At 35.6% G+C, this 24493-nt stretch overlaps 1 protein-coding gene across 9 annotated transcripts in view; it reads right to left on the reverse strand.

The window, feature by feature from the left end:
* Positions 1-24493, reverse strand: part of HS3ST5 (heparan sulfate-glucosamine 3-sulfotransferase 5) — a 203998-nt gene that overhangs the window by 126937 nt on the left and 52568 nt on the right. The window contains exon 1 of one of the 9 annotated variants that reach the window (XM_068938094.1): positions 2196-2222. The exons of the other annotated variants lie outside the window; for them this stretch is intronic. The gene's annotated coding sequence lies outside the window, so the exon portion shown is untranslated. Of the gene's footprint in view, positions 1-2195; positions 2223-24493 lie in introns of those variants that run through there. 9 annotated transcript variants of the gene reach the window in all.

Genomic DNA, 24493 nt, shown 5'->3' on the forward strand with positions numbered 1-24493 from the left:
CTGCAAGAGACCGTGCTGGCATGCATGTATTTGCAGGTGCATGACAGCATGTTGTGAACTACAGATTAATGTGACATCCAGCAAAAGATGGGACTAGCCATCTAAATGAAGCAGAGATGAGCAACATGAGAGCAGAAGAGCGAGTGTGCTGTACTTCAGGTACTGTATGTTAAAAAGCCTGGGGACTAGTTTTACTTCTGCTATTCCTTTCACTCCTGAACTAGAAATCATAGCTAGAGCAGCAGGCAGTTCCTCAACCTCATAGACTTGGGTGAAGGGCCTGATCTTCAGAGAGGAAGTCACACAAAAGGAGTATATCAGAGTAACCTTAACAGGACAGCGATCTGCATGAGTGATATTCTCTCAAAAGAAGAATCCAACTTAAAAACTGGATACAGCAGGTGGGAGAAGACAGGGAAGAGAATAGAAACCCAGCAATATAGTCAGTAATCATCCTACAATGGTTTCTTAGCCCAGCTCTACATGACGTATTTGTGTCTGTGTAACTATTTCAGTGATGGAAGGGATTTCTTCTGCTGAAGTAGTCCCACCTGTCTGGCTGCTAATGGGATTGCCGTTACACCAGTGTAAGGAGTTCATTAAACCCTGTGGGAATGAGCCTGGATAAGCAAGGAATAACTGATGACATAACGGCATGAGCTGCTGAAATATTTAGCTATCATTTTCAGTTATTGCATACTGGCCTTTTTCAGGCTCCTGGCAGAGATGGGAGTGCTACAGCTGCTGTGCGTGGACAAGGCCTTTTTCTCAGATCATTTTAGAAGAATATCAATTCCTTACACAACATGTCATTTCAACATTAAAAAAAATGTATTCTACTAAAAGCGGCTAAGTTAAAGATAATTGCAAGTATACCAACAACAAATATAGTATTCCCAGTAGGATGACCTGTAAGGGTTTGTGAAGGCAGAGGTATAACATCACTTTACGTTAGAAGTATCATGTTGTCAAATGCGTATACATAAAGTAGGACTCACTCCTAACTTTCTCTAGGAAAAATGCCAAGTTACCTGACTAAAAAGTTAAGCAAGCCTTTCCCTTTGCTCTTTCTCCTCTGTTGTTCTTGTTTTTCCCCCAAAGCATCTCTGACCGTTATAGTAAAAGTATGCCACCAGCTCCGAACCCTGCTAATAAATCTCTATGTACGTGAATCTGTCTCAACATCCTTTGTGCAACAATAAGCAGCTGATACTTTCTAGATATGTAATTTTCTGAGAGTTGGAGATAGGCGGAACAAATCCCACCCTCAGGCAGTACTGAGATGGTGAGAGCTGACAGGAGCCACTTGCTTAACGTCTGACTTTTGAATACTTAGCTGATGTGCGCACTCTTGAAATTGTTAACCAAAACAAAGTAATAATGGAGTTATAGCCTATGCTGATAAAAAAATTTAATTGTTTAGGCTCACTTTTTCCAGTACTACCTACTGCTTTTGTTTTATTTGGTTTGAAAGTAAGCCTCAGCCACACAAACACTTTTAAGTCTTTGGGAACATGGACAGACCGTAATCACAGAAGAATCAGAGCTAGGAGAAGTAAACCCTCCAGCTTAGTGCTTTTAAATCAATATTTCTAGGCTTCTTTGACCACCATAAAAATAACCACAACATGAAAGAGAAATAAATATGGAAAATGTTATTGGAAATCTAAGCTGTTATTTAGATGCTTGAGAAAAAAACAACAGAATAGGCGAAGCAATGTAGAACATTTAATTCCACTCACTTTGGGTATTTTCTTTATCAATTGTCATTACTGAGAATATTCACAATGGAAAACATCATCCCAATTTATAAGCAGTTTAAATACAGATCTGTGAAGCATCACATGATTACCTTTTATTCTCCCTTTTGTATCATACAGTATAACATGAAAAGAACTATTTTAAAAGAAAGATCCTGCAATGCTTAATGGCCATATATTTATAAAACAGTAGCTGCTAGTGAGATTCCTCAGCATAAACGTTTGTTACACATTGTCTAATGAAAATGAAGCCAACTCGAGGCAGCCCGTGCTGCAGAAATACCGACTGCAGCATAGGATACATATTTTAATGAGGATCAGAACATTTTTAAAAGGAAAGAAATGTGAATTACCAGAATTTTCAGATTAAATATGCAAAACATCAAACTCCTCAGTTTTGCTGTTTTAGAGATTTTAGGTATTTTACCCACCAACCTCACAAGCCACTGAGACAGCAAGACACAGCAGAGCAAGTTAGCAGTACATAGACGTAGTTAGGTAGGTTCTGGAACAGAGTTGATTCACATCCAGCCTAAGAGAAGCTTAGGAAAAAAAGCTAGCCTGGTAGAAGCAGTGTGTTAAAACATTTGCTTCCTCATTTGGCTGATCGATGCAATCTATCATTCATGACTAAGTACTTTGTTTGAGATAACTCAGTGTTGAGAGTACCTTTTTTTTTTTTTGCTGTTGTTGAGTCAGCTGATGTGTTTGTCTTAAAGGACTAGCTTCTGGAAGTTATGTTTACTTAATTAAGTTATCGTTGTTAAGCATGTTGCTAGTGTTTGTAGCTGTGGTTAAAAATGTAAAATATTGTCAGAGTATATAAGAACAGAAAGCAAATAAAAACAAGTGCAAATGTTGCTGGCTTGTTTTGACTTATTTTTACACCTCATGATTTTTAAGTTTTGGCTTAGGATTTTTGAATAGTTTGGATTAGCAGCATATATAACTATGTGCTTAAGCTTGGCTTAAATTTGAGCTGAAATTTGGTTTAAACTGCGGGAGTGAACTGGTGTGACTAAGACCTAAGCATATGCTTAAAATTAAGGTCATTCTCAAGGACTTTCTTGAATTAGGACTTAGTCTATCTTTTGCATAAGATAATTTAGATTTTATATATGTAAAATATAATTCAGCTATATATTAATTTATTCAAATTGTTCAAGAATAACAATAGAATAAATGGAAAAGTAAAAATAAGAAAGTTACAATACTGCGTGCATCTGAAATAGAAAAATAAGCTACAAAGTATGTGGGAAAAAAATAGACTTCATTTATTTTAACAAAAAGTTACTTCATATAAATGGTAGAAGTAGGTTAGGGCCAAGGGAAATCCTGTACCGTGTTCAACAGCATTAAAACTGACATAACATGAATGATTGTCAAAAACTGATGGGTTCTGGCAAGGTTAGGAAATATTAAATAGGCAGAGACTTTGTATAATGTTTTACAATTTTTGACAGTTTATATACCTAGAAAGAAGGCTCATTAATAGTTATAAAATGCAACCTATTCAATTTTGTTTCATATTCTCTGAGGCACTTCAGCAGCAATGAAAAGATGATTTGGGCTCAAGTAAAGGCTTTTGTAATAGCTGTCAACTTGACCAAATACTGTTTTGAACAATCTGGACAAGAGTTTGACAGTGCACTTAACTCAATACAGAATTAATAAAGGCAATTCAAAGCAAAAGCTATTTTTAGGGGGAAGAGTGGCAAAGGAGCGCTCTCCAATTTCCACACATTTATTTTTCCTTCCTATTAAGGACTAGGCCTCATTCATTTTGGTCTACAAATTACATTTGGATGAATGGCTGCTGCCAGGAATTAGCCTGTGCCTGAAACAGCAGTTTCTGAAACAGAAAACAAAGTCTTTGATACTGAGTCATTCATTGACTTAAAGTTATACATAACACAACATTTACAAGTTTGTTCTCTACTACATATATCTAATAAAATAAGGTGGATCGTTACTTCCTGGTTTAGACAAGGGATATGCAGGTTGTGTTTTCCAAAAACACTTTTGCTTCTTCATGCCACTACCCTTCCATCTTCACTTCACTTACTAATTTATGTTCTCCAAGAAGAATGGCACTCAAGAAGGAAACAGTAGCCCCAAAACTCCAATTTTAGGCCTTATATCAATTGATATGACTGGAACCAAAACTCCCTTAGTATTTGCAGAAGATAATGATATATCTGTTTGAAAAAGAACTTTTGACCTACATGGAAGAGGCCTGGAACTATTAAGTTCAAGAATCTCCCTCGCCCTGCCACCACCACATTTTTAGAATATAGACATTTTAGAACACTCCAAAGAGATAAAAACATAATAACCTGTGAAGCACTTTTGCTTTAGCAAAAGCAGAAAATGTTGCTATATTATCTAAACTGCATTTACACTCCAAAACATAAATTCTCAGAAATGTTCACACTGTGAATATATACAATGGAGCAATAAAAAAAGAAATTTAAATCCATAAGGCCACACAAAACAATTGCTCCTGCTGTCAGCATTAGTGATTTTTCCTTTCTTCCCTACGGGAAGATTGATAAAACTCTGCAACACCGCTAGCTTCTGCTAATCTAATGAAAGAAGAAGCTATATCAAGACCCAAAACTTACTTTGCCCCATTCAGGGGTGTGTTTATATCCGCAAGACTGCATTCCTCAGATTAAATGTTCATCTGGTAATTTTTACACTGCAATAATTATTCTGTATACCACAATCTGGACACGAACAACCCTTAAAAGCACATATATGCAAAAAAAAAAAATCACATCACTTTAATAACTACATAAAAAGCATCCTTAAAAACCTATCTACCAAGGAGGGAAAGAAAAAGGCAAGGTTGAAGCAGTGACAGTTGTGAGGACGTGAAAAGAGTGCCTAACATCAAACGTATACTTGTGTAGTGTTACACTGCTCTGCTGTGTTTTTTGAACCCTATGGTATGGATGATCAAATGAGACTGACTAAAATCCAGAGAAGGTTTCATTTGAACCAGTAACTCTCATTTTGCACTAAGGTCACAGATGAAGGCACTCAAGAACTGATAACACCTTTTGCTATTCCAGAATTTCCAGGCAACCAGAATAGGAAAGTGCTATCACAAGTCACCACAGTAACTCATATTTACCGCATTGCAAGAAACTATAAAAATATTCCTCTAGAAATGCTAGAAGCACACACAATGAGCTGCCAGCATCACTTACTTCTGCTCTGCAGAGTAGCCTCTCACACACACAAGGCTAACTTGAGTGTCTGTTACGAAAGTTGAAGTCGCTTGCTTATCCTAAAACAGCAACAAATCTGACAGATGGTTCTGAGGAGAGGTTGCAGAGACAGGGTCTCTGAACCGAGAGAGTCTTATCCCAGGCTTAATTAATAAACACAGTTTATGTGGATAAGCAGGAGAGAAAAAGCAGAAAGAAAGTCATGCTAACACCATTTGTCTCAGAGACACAAGTTTTTCTAAGCAATGTACTCTAATGGGGTCAGGTTGGCATGCATTTCTTAGTTACATAATGACAAACTTTAGGTTTCCGACTCACATCCTACCTCTTAGTGTCAGGTAAGAATCACTCCAAAAGCTACCTCCAGTCAGAACGCATTACCTTTTGCTACTGAAACACCATGTGATGAAATAAGAATTATAGGAACGCTTTTTCTTTTTCTCCTGGTAGTAACTGATTTTCCTCAATGACAAAAAAGAACAGTCTTGAAAAGTTGAAAGTAGAATTAATTATGAAATTACTTGTTCATGTAGAATAATTTGTCTTCAAAATAGCTCAGCATTATAATTGCCTCAAAGGCAGAAACATCTGCTGCAGAGAACAGACATATACACTCTGGCTGAAAACAGAAACCTGAGATTTTACTGTTGATCAGCTGTGCCCTCACTTGTACATAACATTGATGTTCAATTGCATTACAAACATTATAGAAATTTAATGATTACATTGAGTGGTACCTAAAACATACTCATCTGACCTGAATGTTATGTGAATGCAGAAAACTAAAGTCAAAATGAATTTACATAAAATGACGCAGACCTAAGAAACCTGCCTCTTCAGCACAAAAAGCTCATGCATACATAGATCTCAGAAGGCTTCTGTCCAAGAAACAGATGGAAGTTTGCATATATTTCAAAATGAAAAGTGAAGTAATAGGAAATAGCCTACAGAGAGCCAGGCAATCCAGATAGTTCACCAGTAGCTTACTGCTGATGGGGAGAAGGATAGAAGGGAAACAAAAACCTGATAGCGTGCAGAGAAGTCTGAAGTTAGCACCACAATATACTTTGCTATTTGCCACTGAGCTTGCTTATTTTTCTTTACCAGAAGGTGAGAAAGAACGTTGCAACAGGGCAAGAGACACTAACATTTTAGCTGAATGCTGCTTTGCAATAATAATTAATCAGATAGATAGAAGTCCGCAATAGAGGATGAGTTCATCATTCAGCCGCTTGTCTCAAAATGGACTTATTTTGAGACTGTAGAACTTCAGCAAAGTCTTCCATATGAATATAAAAATATATAGGAGCAGGTAAACTAACAAATATGCCGTATATGGCCAATCCCTTGACATTCTCTACTTGGAGGTCTATAGGCCCCTGGCCCTAGATGATCTACAAGACCAGGCCCCCAGGGCTTTTGCAACTTTGCCTGCGTGCCTGTCACTAAACTGATTTTCCTCAATAGCTTCTGGCTTCTTTAATTTTATGAACGGATCAGTGGGAACATGTTCTTCTCAAAAGCCTGTATTCTTTGTGGAAAATTTCTAACCCTCCCACAGTAATGCAGAATGAAAGCGGTTTCACTAGGCAAACATTTGCGTATTGGACAGAATCCCTGGGAATTCACTGATGTTTGCCATTCTAGCCTCCTGCAAGAACGTGTTCCATAAGACGTCCTATCACTGCTTTGGTACAAATGCACACACGTGCACAGACTCGTAATACTTAGCTTTTAATCTTCTGCGACAACAGAGGATCCCAGACAATCCAGAACACGAACAACACACAGCATACGTTAACTGTAAGAACGTACAATTAAAATGAATGTGAGAAAAGAAAACTTCACAACATACTATTGACTGTGGACCTCAGGTACCCTAAGTGATGAGGAAATGGCAGCTTGTATTTAGAAGTAATAAAATACAGAGTATCACCTCACCTATGGTAGCGTTAACTTGCAAGACAGATAACTTGCCTATTTATAAGTATATTTATTTAGTTTCAAATCCCTGTCTTCCAATCAGGAGTACACAGCATGTCTGTCCTGATAGCTATGGAGAGTTGTAGCTATTCTTCTCTTTCACTGTACATTATGGCTGGATATCAGAGATTCATTTTACCTCTCATAACATATAGCTACTTAAAAGAAAAGCCATGCAAGCTTAGCCACTTTGTCTTGTGCACCTCTGAAGCAGATAGAATTTTTTAACATAATAACTCACTGTTAGATTACAATTTCCCATGAACTCATGCCAGGGACAAGAAGAAACAATATCTGCACTTTCCAAATAGCTTCAAAATTAGAAAAAAAAGAAAAAACTTTTAGGAATGGGGAGAGCCAAAGTTCTAGAAGGGCAAAAGAGAACTAAGCTTGTATGAAGTATTTTTAGCCACCGATTGGGGACTGGCTATGTTAGCAGCTGATCTATTAAACTCAACCAAATGACCACTGGTATAGTCCTATCTCATCAATAGTTAAGGAGCATTAAAGAGGATCACCTGAACCTCCCTAGCTCTTTACCCTGCACTAAAGCTGTGCTCCCTTTAGTACAGGGAACCAAGCACCGTATATAAAAGTGGAAGGGAGTAAAGAATTGTCACGTTTACTAGTGTTTTTATAAAATCCACTTCCTGATGAACTGGAAATCAAGTGCAATTCAGTGCAACCAAATTGAAATCCAGAAAACTAAATCCTGAGAAAAATCATACACAGAACATTTAAACTGTAACTAAATTGCAAGCTATGGTAATGAGACCATATTGGAGTCTTATTTATTGGCAAAAAAAACCATCACAGAGAGAGACAATGCACTGAAACACAATATTAACAGATAACATGTAAAGAAAACATTGTCAGAATAAGAACAAAGGATAAACTGTCATTTGCAGCTTTGCAACGCTATTTGCAGCACTTTCAGAAATTTGCAACCAGAAATTTGTGCCAGAATTTTGGTGAAGATTCTATTAAATATGGTCAGATAAATGCAGGCAAATAGTCATTGACTTCATTTTTCCCTTTCCCCTACTTCTTCTGGACAAAGGAGGGAAAAAAAAAAAGCCCCAGTGGAGGAGTTCCCCTGTGACATAGTTAGCTCAAGTGCTTTCCCCAAGTCTCAGTGGTGTAAAGGAACATATTGGTAGGGAAGGGACATGGTTATAGTGTTCTGGCAATCTCCATCTGGCGCATTTGTCCCAAAGGTACTGCAGACAGCTGGCATTGGTTTGAATAGGCAGACTCAAATCTTTCTCTGGATCACTGTGTACACAACAGACCTGTAACTCTGCTGGTTGCTGTGCACATGCACCAGGCAGACATTGCCACAGCTGGAAAACACAGGTCTTACTTGTTCACTTTTGAACGTAAAGTACTATCCATTATAACACCAGTCATTTTCATCATCTTCTTCCCATTTCAGTCATCCTTCTAGCAGACAAGATTGAGTTTAAATCCTTGCAAAATCCAATGATCTGTCCTAATCCTTTGAAAAAGGAAGCCATTAAAAATTTAGCTCAGTCTTTACAAACGCAGGATATCTGAACTTTGCTAACTGAAAGACTGAGAAATTAAAGAAATTAAAACCAGTCTTCCACAAACAACAGACTGGATCACTTATTTCTACAAGATGCTCTATGAAACAAAATCTAGCTAAAATAATGTCCTACCTGAAGAATCTGTGGGCTATCTTAACAGTTTTAAGAAGTATACTTTAAAAAAATAAACAAAAAAGTCTTTACTTCTGTCTTAGTCACAGAATTCTGAATTGTGAATTTATACTTTTGAAAATTATTTGATAATTGCTATAAAGTATATCAATATTACAGCAAAAATTCAAATAATTTAGAAAAAGATCATTATATCTACTATGTAAGCTATTAATTACAAACTATATCATTATTCAAGACTGTAATGTAATACTACAGACACACAAACACACACCACAAATAGCCAAAAAGAAAAAAAAAGAAAAGATATCCATTGCAGTGAAGTTTTACTAGTAGGAAGAAGTCTGGTAGCCAAGAGAGTTCTTTCACAATTTGACATCAGGGGCTAACAAACTGTCACCCCAATCCTGCAGACATTAGTGCTTGAGAATAGTCCCATTGAAATCAAAAGCTTCAAATGTTCTTTTTTCATTATGCTTAAAGAGGATTTTTTTTTAGAAAACTTTGAAATCACTCCAATATCTAAAGCCATTGTAGAGCACACAATTGCTGCTTCCATGTGAGATTTCTCCTAAAAGAGAAGGGAATTCACAAAGCTGCCTTTTGAAGTTGTTCTTTTTAAAAAAGACTTCATTTATATAAAATTTGCTAACACTAGGAATAATGATACAGAAGTACTCTAGAAGGAATTATACTTAAAAAGCAAATGTAGGTTTTCCCTTTGTGCTGTTTTAATGTGTCTATCATTCTCTTAATCGTTATACATCAGCACAGCACTGACTGAGCAGAAATTCCAATTCTCTCTTTCATGACTCAGCTATTTAACATGAAATTAGTGTCAAGTGTATATGTTACACTGAAAAAAATAGGACCACGTTTAAGAATCTTCTATATGGTATGATAGCCAGCCTTCATGTGACAATTTTATCACTTACCATTTAAAAATATGATGATCAAAAGGGTAATTGGTCTTAAAAAAAAATGAAAGCTGAAATACTGCCTCCTCTCTAATCACATCTTTCCTTCCCTTGTGGCTACCTCGGAAGCTATTCAAGTTACACTCATAGTTTAAAAAAAAGAAAGGAATGGGGTAGGTTTTTTGGTCTAGTTTCTATAGAAGAACAGGAAATATTTTTAACGCTGTATTTCTTCCATTATCCCTATCTGAAACATGATGGCTTCCCTGACTGAATTTTATTTTCCTCCTCTGTGAGACACTGTCTCCAGGGGGATACTGAACATCCTCTTCATTATCACTATGTCACTTTGCTGCTAACACTGCCGTCAAAAGATGTATCCATTAGGACTTCATTGAAGAAACTTGACTCTTAAAAGGAAAATAAAAAAGAAAGAAAGAAAGAGTGACCAAAAAAAGAGGAATCTTCCATAAAGATGATTTTCAGAAAGCATCAAAGTTTGACTAATGAGGTCTCATTCTTTAAATTGAGAAGGCAGCATTTGAATCAGTCTTAACATTAGCTTCTTACATTTACATCTGTTAGAATCATTCTTCTGCATATCTTAGAGCTCCTATATGTTTTTTTTTTTCCAAATAAAAAAGTCATTTTCATGGAATTGAGGTAACAATTGTAATACAGGTAACTTAAATGCAATAGTTCTGATGTAAAGCTCCTTGATATTGCTGGAAAATTTTTCATTGACTTCAGCGAGCCTAGGTTCAGCTTCAAAGATTACTAATGTGCTTTGATTCAAAATCTTACTAAAATACAAAAAATGAAGACTTGAAAAGGACAGGTCCTTATCTGCTGTAAATTTTCATAGCTCTGTTGACCTTGGGGGTGTTTAAATAATTTATACTAGCAGATGATCTGCCTTAAACATTCACAAACAACTTTCATTCTCCCTTATATTTTTGTTTCACACTGTACAGACCACATATTGGACAGTAAATATGAATGTACGGTCAGTACTTTGACTTTTCATTTTTTTATTATCAGCTATTAGAAGACCAGTAAGTTGCGTGCACATTGATTTCTCTGTGTTCTGTATGTGGAACAGATAACAAATTCATAGCCCGTCAAATGTGCTTTATAAAAGGATGCACTCTGGGTTTTGCAGCACATAATTAGGTCAAAAAGGCAGCCTGGATAGCTGACTTGTCTGGAATCAAAGACCTTATCTGGAGACAAATTGAATATAGCTTGTAGGCATTTTCACTGGCAACAGAAAGTGACTGAGAATTTCAATTTTGTATGTGTTTTAATAAAAAATAGTAGATAGCAAAGAAAGTAATTTTTGTATCTTTTTATGAGAGTTATTGTGAGAGGCAAAGAAGAGGTCTTTCATAAGTTTACAGAGAAAAAAAGACTGCAGGATACTGATAAAGATTATAAAGGAAGTTCAGTTGGGAAGCACAGTTGTATATCATAGAATTGTAGAGTCATTTAGGTTTGAAGGGACTTTTGGAGATCATTTGGTCCAACTCCTTGCTCAAAGCATGGCCAACTTCAAGTTAGATGCAACTCTGAATTTACACCAGGTTGCTCAGAGTCATATCCAGTAGAATTTTGAATATTTTCAAAGAATGAGATTCCACAGCCTCCCTGGGCAACCTGTGCCCTGTTTGTCAACCTTGAAGATTTAAAGAACATCTGTCCCAGTAACAACCTGGACTTTCACCTGTTGTGACTCATGTTCCTTGCCCCTTGTTTTTTTGTTTTGCACCTGTTAGAAGACCTGGCTCCATCTTCTCTGTATCCTCCCATTAGGCAGTTGAAGACACCACCCCCCTTAGCCTTCTAAAGTCTAAACAGACTCTGCCTTTCCACATATATCATGTGCTCCAACCCTATCATCTTGGTGGCCATCATTTCGACTTCTCCACCAAGTGTCTTTTATGTATTGAAGGCCCAAAACTGGACACATGTCTCCAGATATAGTCTCACAAGCACCAGCTAAAGGGAAATAGTCACTTTACTTGACCAGCTGGCCATAACTTGCTAATGCAACCTGCATGTGGTTAGTCCTCTTAGCTGCAAGGGCACAGAGCTGACTTAAGCAGCACATTGCTGATCATCCTAATATATAATGCAGGTCCAATCTGTTAAGTGCAGGGACTCAATTTTAGGATCTACTTTGCAGACTGTGGCTGAGACAACATTCGTCTCTAATTGCAGCTCACATCCAGGTGTGTGCCCTTTTCTACTCTATTCTTTCCTTCTACAATATGGCTATTGCTTGAAGGGAAAGGTGGAAGATTATTCAATTATTTATTTTGTTTAGCTGAGTTTGTAGCTTTTGTTGTAAACCTAAAGGAAAAAAGAATGGTTATTCAGATGCCTTTGAGAGACAGCTATGTCTTAAAGGATGAGGAAAGTTAAACTTTAAGATAATTGCAACTATTAATTCTACACTAAATTGCTTTCCTGACCATCATATGGAATATGAGTTTCTCAAAGGGCTGGAAAAAAAGGAATTTATTGTCTTTAATATGGGAAGAGTACCCATACGGACCCTGGAATTTGGATGAACACTGATATTAATAAAGTGAAAGAAACAAATTGGAATTGTGGTTAACACCACATCTATACCTGCCTTTGTAAGGTTATGCATATTCAAAACGTGTGAAGCTTGCCAGATTTTCTATTGATCTTAAGTGTTCGCATAGCAGCTAAGTAACAGTGAGTTCTTCCACCTTTGTATGGTGAGATAAAGACAACATTTCTTTCAGAAGAGAGTGTTACTTCAGTTATCTGTGCTTCTGTCACCTTGAGACAAGGCTGCCAAAATACAGCCTGTGTGAAATGACATATTTGTGAGATCATTTGGAAGCTACAGCAAGTTATGAATGCTGTTTCCTTAATGTTATGGGGCAGATCCTATTATGATCATACATGTACAACAGTTCAGAAACTGCATTGGTTTTTAATTTAAGACATGAGTTTGAACTTCTAATGCCCAATTATTAAGTTCCAGACAAATTTTCTTTTTTCCCGGTAAGCTATGAGTACATCTAGGGCTTGAGCTGTTTCTACCTGCATTATATCACAGTTGGGTCTGTATTAGGGCTGCTCAACTCTCCAAATCTTCTCCTATTGACACCAGTAGATTTTTTTTTTCCACTCATGGAATTTCATAGGTTTTATTAACCACGTAACTGTGATCAAGGCTATTATTTATGGCAGACCTAGAAATTTTTTTTTGTAAATCAGTTGGTATGGACTTAAGGTAACATATCCATTTGCCTTTTAAATTATTCTAATAATTAGTTAAAAAAAATCTTTCTACATAAACCTTTGTTATTAGATCTAAATGACGCTCAGGGTGATCTACTCATATCAGAAACACCTCTAGTGGTATCACAAACATTTACAAAAGGCTGTCAGGTAAACCTAAGAAATACCTTCATCCAGCCAGGCAGTAAACTTAGAGCATCTAAAATGGCACCAGATGTCTATATTTTGCAGCTGAACAACTTCTGTCAAGTTTTAGTGTGGCTTTCACCAGCTATAAACCAAAGGTACAGTCAGAGCTCTCCTCAACCAAACAGATGAAGCAACTTGAGAAATATTTGCTTTAGAGAGCTTACAAACACTTAAGGCTGGAGGTATCATAGGCTCAAATTTTTGTAGAGAATACTTTCAGAATTTTGCCTCATGCAACACTGTGAGTTTACAATCTTATTTATTAGCAGACCGTAATCACCTTTCAACAGGAATATTGCAGGCCCCTTGCATGCAGAGATTAACACTGCTAGTAATAAGCTTATTTTTCTGAGTTGCTTTTCACATGCTCTTTGGAGCTAGTTTACGGACTTCTATGTTTCTGTAGACTGCAAACTGAAAACTATTGTTCTAGTGTAAGTCAGGTTTTAGATGCACCTTCACATAAAACACAGAACATTTTGTGAACAAAAGCAGGGTGAAGTTCAGAACCAATCTGAAGCTCACTGAACTTATTTTGAATCTTTGAAGTTACTCAGATCAACAAGCTTTGGATTGGCCCTTTAAAAAAAACTCATTTGTTTATTTTAGAAGCCTTCAAATTGAGGTGTTTGTAATATGACATAATAGACTTAAGAAATGCGTATGGTGTGTATCATTTTCACACACTCAAGTCCCTTGAGTTATGATATATATCAGTATCAGGATATCTACAATATTATTTGTTGGAATATTTTATTGTTATTATATATACTTTGAGCTCTCCAAGCAGAAAGGTCACTGTTATGGGAGAGTCTCAGGGAACACTCACTTCTGACAGCTCCCAGAAGGCAGGTATTCAAAGGACACAGAAAAGCATGAGAAGGAAAACACTGACCAATTCTGTCAGTCTAGTCTTTAGATTACTATAAATTATTAAGACAGGAACTAGCACTTCAGAATCAGAGGACTACAGCCAGTCTTTCACTTCCCAAAGAAAAAAACTTGGATATTAATGAATCTCATCATCATCATTTGTGCAAACTGTTTAATGCAGCAGTCCTTATCAGGACAGATGACTTACTACCTCCATGAAGTGTGACCACATTGCAGAAAATCAGTATATAAAAATTAAACACAGATAGTTGATAGCTTTCATAAAGAAGCATCAATCTAGTCTATTTTAAGAACTTTCTAGTGTCAAGATAATATTGCCATATTATTTTGATAATTTTAAACAGAATGACTTACCCTGCAAATCTTTTTCCCTCTTTTTGCTCTGTGATCTGTGACTTAGGCAGGTACATGGTAATTAGGCATCAACGTTATCCATTCTGCTTAGCTGACAACAATGCACCTGGTCTAAAATCTGTAAACCCAGTCACCCGCTCAACTGTCTCCTGAGCTGAATCAGAAGAATGCAAACTTGTCTTTTTTTGCAACAGATGGACCATTATTGATGGAAACAAGCAGCTGTTGATTTGTCTCTGACCCCAGGGAGAGTACACAGAAATTTGATTCAGTCTCCATAGTTTCCTGATCCCGAAACCTTGTCAAAGGTTTGCACAGATGTATAATATTACTTAATCTCTAAGGTAGGGCACGGTTTTGCAAGATAATTTTTAACATGCTCTTAGCTTTGGCCAAGGGCTAAACATACTGGCAAGGTCTGTTCTGTAACTTCCAATTAGTAATTAGTGTTACTGTTTAGAAACACTATAAACAGCCAAAGGGAAAGCTATGAAGAGAGGAGCTGATGAGAAGGATACTCAGCTGAACATAACATCTAGAGTGTTCTAGACTTTATAATTGTTAGGATTTTTGAACCTTTAGTAGAATGTGAGGATTTCTGCATTCTCTAGTGCAATGTGTAGGGGCTTTTTTAGTTCTATTTTACAGCTTTAGAATTTTTTAATAGTAAATGTGTGTTCTAATTATAGCCTTTCTATCTCAGATATCATTTAAAAAAAAACAAAAAAAACTGCTCTTTTTACTCTTCCGGGTTGTTTTAAGTATGGTTTTAAATGAAACGACTGCTTTCTTCTGTTACAGACTGGCAGATAAACCAACATAAGTTATTATCTGAGCCCTCAGTTTAGTATTCCTGTTTAGGCAATGTTATCTGGTTTGGTGGCATTAGAAGTTGTGAAATTTTCTCATATCCAACAGATCTTACAGTGCTTACATTTTCAATATATTCAGTAAACAAACACACCAGCAAATAAAACCCTTGTAGTATAGAAGTTTATAGAACTTATTTGTGATATTGCAATCACATACGGTTGAAAATTGCTAATTATTTAATGTAGGAAACTTTGAATGTTGTTTTTCTTCCTAAATGTAGCTGGATAATCTCTATAGGTTTTCTTAAAAAAACAATAGAGAAAAAAGTTTTCCTCTGGCCTTGGGAGGATATTCAAAACATGTTTGTTTTGAATATACAACTTTACCAAAAATAAAAGATTCAGAAATAGATGAGAACTTCAATTTTTTCAATGATTTAAAAAAAAATATTGATCAAATTACACCATACATCTTAGGCTGGCATTCTCACAAGCCAATACTTCCAAGGAAGAAAAATGGATAGAATATTTCCCACCATCTGTAGTTATAATCTTCCTAAGCAGAAAAATCTCTCCTTTCTCCTGCTTCAGCATTATTTGCTGGAAGGTAGGGAACATTCTCTAACAGTAGCAATACAGGTGGTTTAAGAAAGGGAAGCAAGCTGGGAGGAGCGTGATATTTGGAGACAGCTGGATTACACAGAGTAGTGGAATTTTATGAATTGTTCAGTTGCTTCTAACGGCTTATCCGTGTGCTTGCTGCAAGCTACAAGCATGTTCTGCAGTTCTGCTGAGGAACGGTCTACTTCCAGCACATTCACAAAACTCATAGAAACAAGTCGCACTCATATCTGGAATACCTGAGTACACAGAATGATACCGCTTATTAAATTGCACTAGAACATGAGGCCTCTGCTCTTTTCTCATTTTTCTTAGAATGTTTTTAAGCTTTCTTCTTATTTTCTATAACGTATTCCCCTCTGGGTAATTAAACTATATTGCAGCTTCATGGTTTCTGGTGTATTAGGATCATGCCAAACTTTTCAATAGTTTTCATATTACAGTGTGTAGTTTAAATATGATAAAACTCACATCCTTGTTCTAAACAAAGAACACTATTATCACCAGTGAATGCCAGTGGTCTTAGCAGAAACCAAGAACCCACAACAATCTCTGCAATACACTGTTGGCTCTAGTCTCTTTCACTGGAAGAAAAATGCAATTTGCTTCTGAATTAGCGACTCCTTGAATAGTAAGTATTTTATTGCTTTTTTACTCCAAAATGAAGTAAAACACGTAGAAATCATTTTTTGAGTAGAATATAAAGCCAGAATATTGGCAGTTGCAAAAGAGACTTCTTTTGTGTAATTGCAACTATCTTGTATAAATTAAATTGCCAAATGAATCATCAACGGATAATTTTCCAAATACAGCTAGAGAACTGAAACCCATGCATTGAGCCATAGACTAGACTTTGACCGTAGACTAGATTTTGAAAACAAGATAAAAAGATTAATACTCTTTTATCCTTACTCATGTTAGAAGAGAAGAACATTGAGGAAGAATAGAAGTAGATTGAATTATTTCTTTTGTCAATATATACCAAAAAATAGATAACAAAGAACTAAGTAGACAGCAAAATATAGTTTATCCTTCTACAAATTAAAATAAATGCTTATTGCTTTAGGCTACATGTAATATAATTTAAATCTCATTTGAATATACCAAATTAAATAAGTTGTAACAAGTGAACAGGATGAACAGGAAAGTCAGATATTTTCTCCTGGGATTTATCGTACTTTTCCGTCCTATTTTTTCCTGTTGTTCCTTCTGCCATAAGTACTCCACAGAACTGTCTGTCTTTCACATGCCACTGTGACTCATGTCTATATCTGCTCGAGGTGACGAGTGAGTAGTGGTAGAGTAAGTGTAGTTTTCTAACGAGTAACCAGCTGACAAACATATTTAAAAAGTCATTCCATTTATTTGTTTGCTTGCTTGCTTTTCCTAAGAACTATGATCTTAAGGGAAAATAAAATGGAAAAAATACCTCCAATGAATCATCCCAATAAGAGTTTTTTAGGCTATCAAATAAATTTTCTTCTGACAAATACTTTGGCCCAACTTACTATTCTCTCTTGTAAATCATAGAAGATATCAGCAAATCAGAGTAATGATTTCAGAGAACAAACTAACAGAAAAGCTGGGTGGGAGGGGGGAATCAGATTTTAGCATGGCTAGACTTTGACTGCATCAATAACAAACCAATTACATGGTTCAATGCAGATCAAAAGTGGTAAGAGCCCTGAGTTCAATTACTTGCATCTCACCTCTGGAGGTTGGGATGTGAATCTGAGTCACCAAAAAAGGTTTGTGTGTAAAACATATTAAAGGCTACCTGTGTTTGGGCTATGTTTTTTCACACAAATTCCAAATGGTTCTTATGTACCAAAGGTTCTCTGATACCAGACAAGAGAAGTGATGTTGCAGCTCTCCCACAGAAAAAGAAGATCTCAGCATCTGGGATTTCACTTTTCCATACAGAGCTGCTTAGCAAGTACACAAAAACAATAGAAAATTTCATTTCGATTCATCCAATTTAAAAGGTGTCTTGCTTGATTGATGGGAACTTGTAGATTAAATAGAATAAATATTTCCAATAGTGATCAATCCCAGGTGTTTTGGAAGAAGACAATCCACTTCAGCTACACATTCACACATATACATTTATGTGTAATTAAGCAAAAAAAAACCATTTCCTCCATTTCCTGAATTTGAATTAGTTTATCTCTCAAATCATGAAAGTGACAGACAAATTAATTCTATTTTGCTATATTATTTTGTTTGAATCTCACTTATGATACACACTTATGAGATTGCAGCATTGATTTCTAGAGGTTTTTTTTTTTTTAAATATTCTATTATTTGAAACATATTTATTTCAAATATTCCAACCAAAGGCAAATAGAAACGTCCAGATGACCGTGTATATTTCACATAACTTTTTAATGGTATTATAGAAAAGAGAGTCATTTTTTAAAACATTATAAGAAATAATGTCACAAACTTTATTAAAGCATTACCCTCTCTTCACAGGGCCCACTGTTCTGCAAGAATAAAATTAAATACAGTGTCTTCTTCATGAATTTACACTGATTTCTACTCATTTTTCTATTATTAGCCAAGTACTTAGAAATAGCTAGAATTATTTGAGGCTTCAGAATTTGAATGCAAAATAGTGCACACATAATGTGTCCATATCTGTCTACCAAAAGTTCTTAAAATCATGAGCTAATAATTCCAGCATTTAAACAGCTGGTTCCTAAAAGCCAGCTAATTTAAAGACATTAGTAAGATGTCAAATGTTACTTGTTTAATATTCTCCAACTTAATATTTGTTTTTTATCCTAACCTGACCTTTGTCACTCATAACCAACGTGTTAAATAATAGTCAATTTTTTGTTTGTGAAAGTATTAAACTTTTTGGCCTTCCTAGCATCACCTATTGGTAGTTTTATCTCCTTTTTATTATCAGATATGATTTGTTCATTTTACTATAGATTTATTTGATATCTTTTTTTTGGGGGGGGGGGTGGGGGATGAGGGTGTTTAGTTGGTTTGTTTGTTTTTTGTGATACTTTGGTGTCCCTCCTAACTGTATCTCTGGCCTGTGGTCTTTTCTTTGTTCCTACGCTTCATCCATGGTAATCTGACCTACTTTCCCCTTTCCTTAGTTTTTCTTCTATATCAATAAACAGCTCATGATTTTCTTGTATGTGTATCAATAAACATCTTGTGACTTAGCCAAGTGGGTCCTTTACTTTCTTTCCCTAGTAACAGGGCATTTTAAACCTCTACTTTTAAAATTGCTCCTTAAAGGAAGAATATTCTGTTCTCCTTAATTTTCTACTTAAGATTACTTCGCTGTTCTCAGTGTTTGTTGAATTTGCCCGTGTATTTTTATTTTCCTGTTATACTCCTTGGGAACTCTTCCTAAAAGTTGTGAACTCTGTCGATTCACAGTCACTGTCACCCAAGTAATCTTCACCCTTCATTGTACCAATGCACATCCTTCTGTTGGCTGGAATTAGTACTGAAAAATCTCTCCTAAATCCTTTCTTGAATTTTTGTATCCAAATCTTGTCACAGAAGCATTCAGAGAACTGCTGAACACTCACGTCCCTGCAGTTAAAATCCCATATTGGTAATCCCACTGACTTGTTCTGCTAAATACTTATTACAAATACTCACAAAAAGCTTCATCCACCTGATCTGTAGTAGATCTACTGGTCTAGTGACTCAGGTCTGAAGTTAAAAGAAAGCATTTGTCCTGTACCAAAGACTCACCCTTATTCCACTGGCTGTTGATTAATTAGCTTTCCTCATAAAACATTCTAGTTTTCTGCCCTGCTGTAATATTTCATTTCTGAGATAAGGTAATCAAAACTCAGCCTTACTCAAAGTTACAGAAAAACACAGTCTACAGTCTGATTTTAATATATTCCATAGATGGAATACTCTCATATTTTTATACACTAAACAAACATTTCAGCCACTTTGATATCACCACACTTTCACTTTTATGACCTTCAAATTTGATTGCATTTGTATTTGGTTGGCATTCTCACAGTTAACTTAACTCTGAGAAAATTGTAACAATTTATTTTATCGAAAGTTCCTAAGTAAACTGATTGTTCATCAGATCATAAATAAATAAATAAGTCTTAATATAGATTTTTTTTGAAATATTAAAATATATACACCTTCTAAAACTGACAAATGCAATAAGAATTCAACCATAAAAATAAAGGATGATGAGAATTCCCAGGAAAGGTAGTAAAATTTTGGAAATTTTAATGTGTTTTATACCTCACCTAGCAATACATTTGTTATAATTGCCCAACATAAAAATGGCTATTCTTGACAAATCATAGACCAAATCCTAAAGTCTTAAATTGGTTTTCATTAAAGAGAAAGATACCTCTGAAACCTCTTCTGTCACTTAAAATTTTAACAGCAGACAGAAATGAGAATTAAATGTTAACTTACTTTGAGAGTCTTTGGAGAAGGTATTACTAATTAGAAGACACTTTCTTTCTTTTCTCTTTACTACCTTGCAAAAATTTTGCCCTCTAAAGTTCCTTAATTCTCTAGATACCTCTGTAGGTATTCTTCATTTTCAGACTTCTGTGACTTTTTTTGTTTAATTTCAGCTATACTGGAAAGTGCTAATAATAAACAAGGACATCATTCAGTTTGAATGAGCAAAATATCTAACTTGCATTTGATTTAAACGAAATTCTCTAGCCCAGAAAATTGTAACTTGCTCTATACCGGGCTGTATCTCAAGACAACTTTGAAAACGCAGCTAATACAAGAGTTTCTGGCAGGTTAAGTGGTATTTTCTACGAGAAAAGTATCCCCAGACTCCTTGGCTGGAGCTCCAACGTCATAGTTCTGAGTGAAGTTTAGCAAAGGAGGTTTAATTTTTCTTGTAAAGAGAACAATAACATGTGCTCTGGCTACCAGAAAAGCTATCCCATGCACAGAACTGCTATAGTTACTAGCAAAAGGCCATCTCCTTAATTTAAATAAGGGGGGGCGGGGAGTGGAATCAGTAATTTCTTAGATAGGGACCTTTAACCTCCAAAAGCTCTTCTTTCCTCATCCAGCATAGTGGAGTTTTGCTACAGATCTCATCACAGTGTAACAAAATGAACTCATTTTGTAAGTAGCAATTTGCTTCTGTGGTAAGCTGAATACAAGATGTTAGGTTTAAATGGAATGCAGATGAAAGCTACATTTATTTTCTACAGCTTCTAAACCTTTTTCAGTGTTCAAGATTTAACAGCCACTCTGCTTATATTATTTTTTTCTATTCAGAACAGATCTTGGCTTTCATTTTGAAGTAGTAAGGATCAACTTCTGTTAAAAAAGATAAACTACTGATTTCTTGACAAAGCCTTCAAGACTGCATAAATTACTGAAGCCTTCTCCCTCTGTGTGATGGTGCAACTTTCCAGGCTACTTTTATCTGTTACTAAAATCCAGTACTTAATTGCAAATCACTCTTCACTTTAACCTTCTCTTCTCTCTTTCATACATGTGTACAGTGCCAACAGGATAAGATAAGATATATATATAAATCCTCTCCTGTAGTTAGCTATTGCTAGTACCTTTTTAGATTCAATCTAATTAACATGCAAAAAGCAGTGTAGAAAGATGCGCTAAACACTGCATGAATCAGCTTTTAAAAGTGTTCACTGTACCAAAAACAATAACTGCTGTATATAGTTCCGCAGGCTTAAAATGACAAATACTTTACGCTACTGTTCTTTTCGTAGCCTCTGAATAATTAGCAGTTGATTAGACGTAGAAGGGAGGATTCAAAGATTTCTTCCAGATGCAATTATGAAAACATCATTATAGGAATAGAGTTTAATTCTAAATGCCCTCTGTAAATTACACTTTTCACCTTGAACTTGGCATAAAGCTGAACCTGCATTCCTCTCTAAGAAGAGCCTAATCAGGTAGGATAGCATAACAAAGAAAAAAAGAATTTAGCTAGCCTTTTATATACTCACTGACACACAATCAGCCCTCAGAAAACCATTTTAACTATGAAAATACATAAGCTGTATGTCAGTTCAATGTTTAAAGATGTTCATATTGTCCTATGGCATGTATTGTCCAGTACAGTAGGCTAGATTTTAACTAACAAGCGTTCTTGGTTGCATAGGTTAAATAGGAATCTGCTTCTGTTAAGAAGCAATCAGGATTATTGAGTATCATTCACCTGTTTTTTTCTAACAGCCCTCTAGGGGCAAAAGGGAGGAAAGAATCCGTGTTGATAGTGTGCAACAATGAAAGTAAAATTTCTATCCGATATAACATTAAACGTAGTTCAAAGGAAGCAACAGCAGTGTGCACTTTACAAGATAAATCTTGGAAATCTTTGGGTAGACATATTAAATGAAAACATAAATGATTTTCAGTAAAAGTGATCTTCCATTGATTAATGTTTCAGGAAATTTTAAAATAATTAAGTCAATAGAACAAATCCTTGCTTAATGAATGGTCACTTTAATGGCAAAATCCAACTCTTGAATTTAGTTATAACCATGTGAGACTCTTAAGTACAAGTGGACTTTGACTCAGAAAACTGTGAGATGACAAGAGGATGCTAAATGAAGAATTTTTACACTATAGATACAATTTTTTCTTCCAGTATAAAGCTTAACAGAAATATCACTATGTGAATATATATGAGGAATAGAATCCTTTTTTTAAAATTAAAATGACATTTTGCAACATTATATACTTCCTCAATAATTTAAACAACACCCAAAACAATCCATATAATATATGGTTCATCATTATGGGTTGAGAGAGAATAGCTCAACTGGAAATTCCATGTATTTTATATTTATTGCACTGCAATCATCGTACTATCTTAGACAACAAACAAATTTTCCAACACTAATGTGGCTTGGAAGTATTTTTTCTGCTCTCGTCTACCTCTTGAATTCTTTATCCAAAATTTGGGTTGTATGTGGGGAGAGAAGCTGGCACTGTATTTGTCTACCTTGGATGAGAAATTTGTACTAAGGTACAAAAGGCTTGACTTCAGAATCAATTTTGCTGGAGATTGAGCCTGTCCTAATATTTAATTATTGAATTCTGCTAGGTTCTTTTCACTAGCTAAATCTGACTGGTAGTTCAGTTCTATCTTTTGATCACAGCATTTTATAGCTAACAGCCTCAAAGGCAGAGGAGAAAAGAGACATGTGCTGACTTGGAAAAGAAGAATGAATTTGGTCTAGCACTGAAGAGAAGCTGGGATGGGGAAGGATTGTTTTTACTTAGACTTTCAAGGCAGCCTACACTGATAACAAGTTATATTTTCTGATCAGCTGTACCTATCTAACACACAAGATGAAGACAGAACCAGTCGGCCACCTGCAGAGGGCATGAAAGTAACCCAGATTTAATTAATAACGGCAAAGGTCACTACAGTTGCACGTTTATCCATGAAGAGCAGGTGTAGCTGCTTTGCAAAAGGGAGCTGCAAGACATTTCTAAGTATTTATCTTCCTAATAACCGTAGAACGTTTACTATGAATCTGCAGCCATGAAAACAGGAGACAAATGCCACTGTTAGTGAAAATCAGAGGGAGTTTTAAATACCTCTTCTTGCTAAATATTTTAATCTGTGTTGGTTAGACTGGGTCTGAGTCTGGTGTTCAAGCCACTTATTCCTTTCTGGCTCTAGGAAAGTTGAGTCATTGATGGCATTTTCTGCTTCAGAAGGGAATGATCTGACTATCTTCTATTCTTTCAAACTAATCAAAAGACATTTGATTAATATTATTATTTATTTTTAAATTAGGAGATATTTCCTCTGTTATTCAATGAAAATTTTTCTATTATTCACCCAGGTTTAACTGTCACCCATACAAGAGAATACTTCCATAACAAGTAAGCAAATAAATAACAGGCTAATACGACATACAGAATCAGTTGTGCTATTAAAATCTTATTCTTGAGAGCCCAGATACATTAACTTTATTTTGCCTTTTTTTTGTTGTTGTTGCTTTTTCAAAATTATGATTTGCTTTAGCTTTGCTGCAGAAATACTTCCTGTGCAGGAGTTTGTTTTGGTTGTTCCCACACAATGCAAAGTTCATCCAGTAATTGTGGCAAAATGTAGTGCATTTGCCACAGGTAAGTACATATAAGTACAGATTTTTCCCTATCCCTTCAGAAACAGAGTCTGAAGGGACTCAGACAACCTCAAGATTTCAAGAAGCTGGACCTTTTTTAAATCTCATTATATGTAAAATCAGTCTAAGAGAAAGCATTAACTCTGTAGGAAGAACTAACTGCACTAATTCTGGCAAAAACTTCAAAGGAGAGAAATAACCAGTCAGTGACTATATCTAGCTATTCCACTTTTTTTCCCAAGAAATTTGAGAATAAGTGTGAAATATTAACCACGTAAATAATAAACATAACCTTTAGCTGTTAAAGTTACCAGCAACTTGAAGCCAAATGAGAAAGAAAGAAGAGCACTTCATTAATCATTCATGCAAAATCAAACCGGATGGGAACTTATACATGTTTCCTGTATATGTATTTGTTGTGTTTTGATCAAATTAAGTAGCCTAAGCACCAAGGCAGAGATTAGGGTTTCTGAAGGTTTAAGAGTGTAGAAATACACTCATCTTGTGCAAAAAGAAATTCAAGCATTAGGTGAAGAAGGGGGAAAAGAAAGCCAATGTTTATAATAAAGAGCTGGAATTGGGAGGAAAGGAGGATGTAAGGCATTGGTATTTGCAGCACTATTCCTATTTCTTAATAGAACACATAAAAGCTCGAGGATCAGAG

Source organism: Struthio camelus, chromosome 3, assembly GCF_040807025.1.
Source record: "Struthio camelus isolate bStrCam1 chromosome 3, bStrCam1.hap1, whole genome shotgun sequence".
NCBI lineage: Eukaryota > Metazoa > Chordata > Aves > Struthioniformes > Struthionidae > Struthio > Struthio camelus.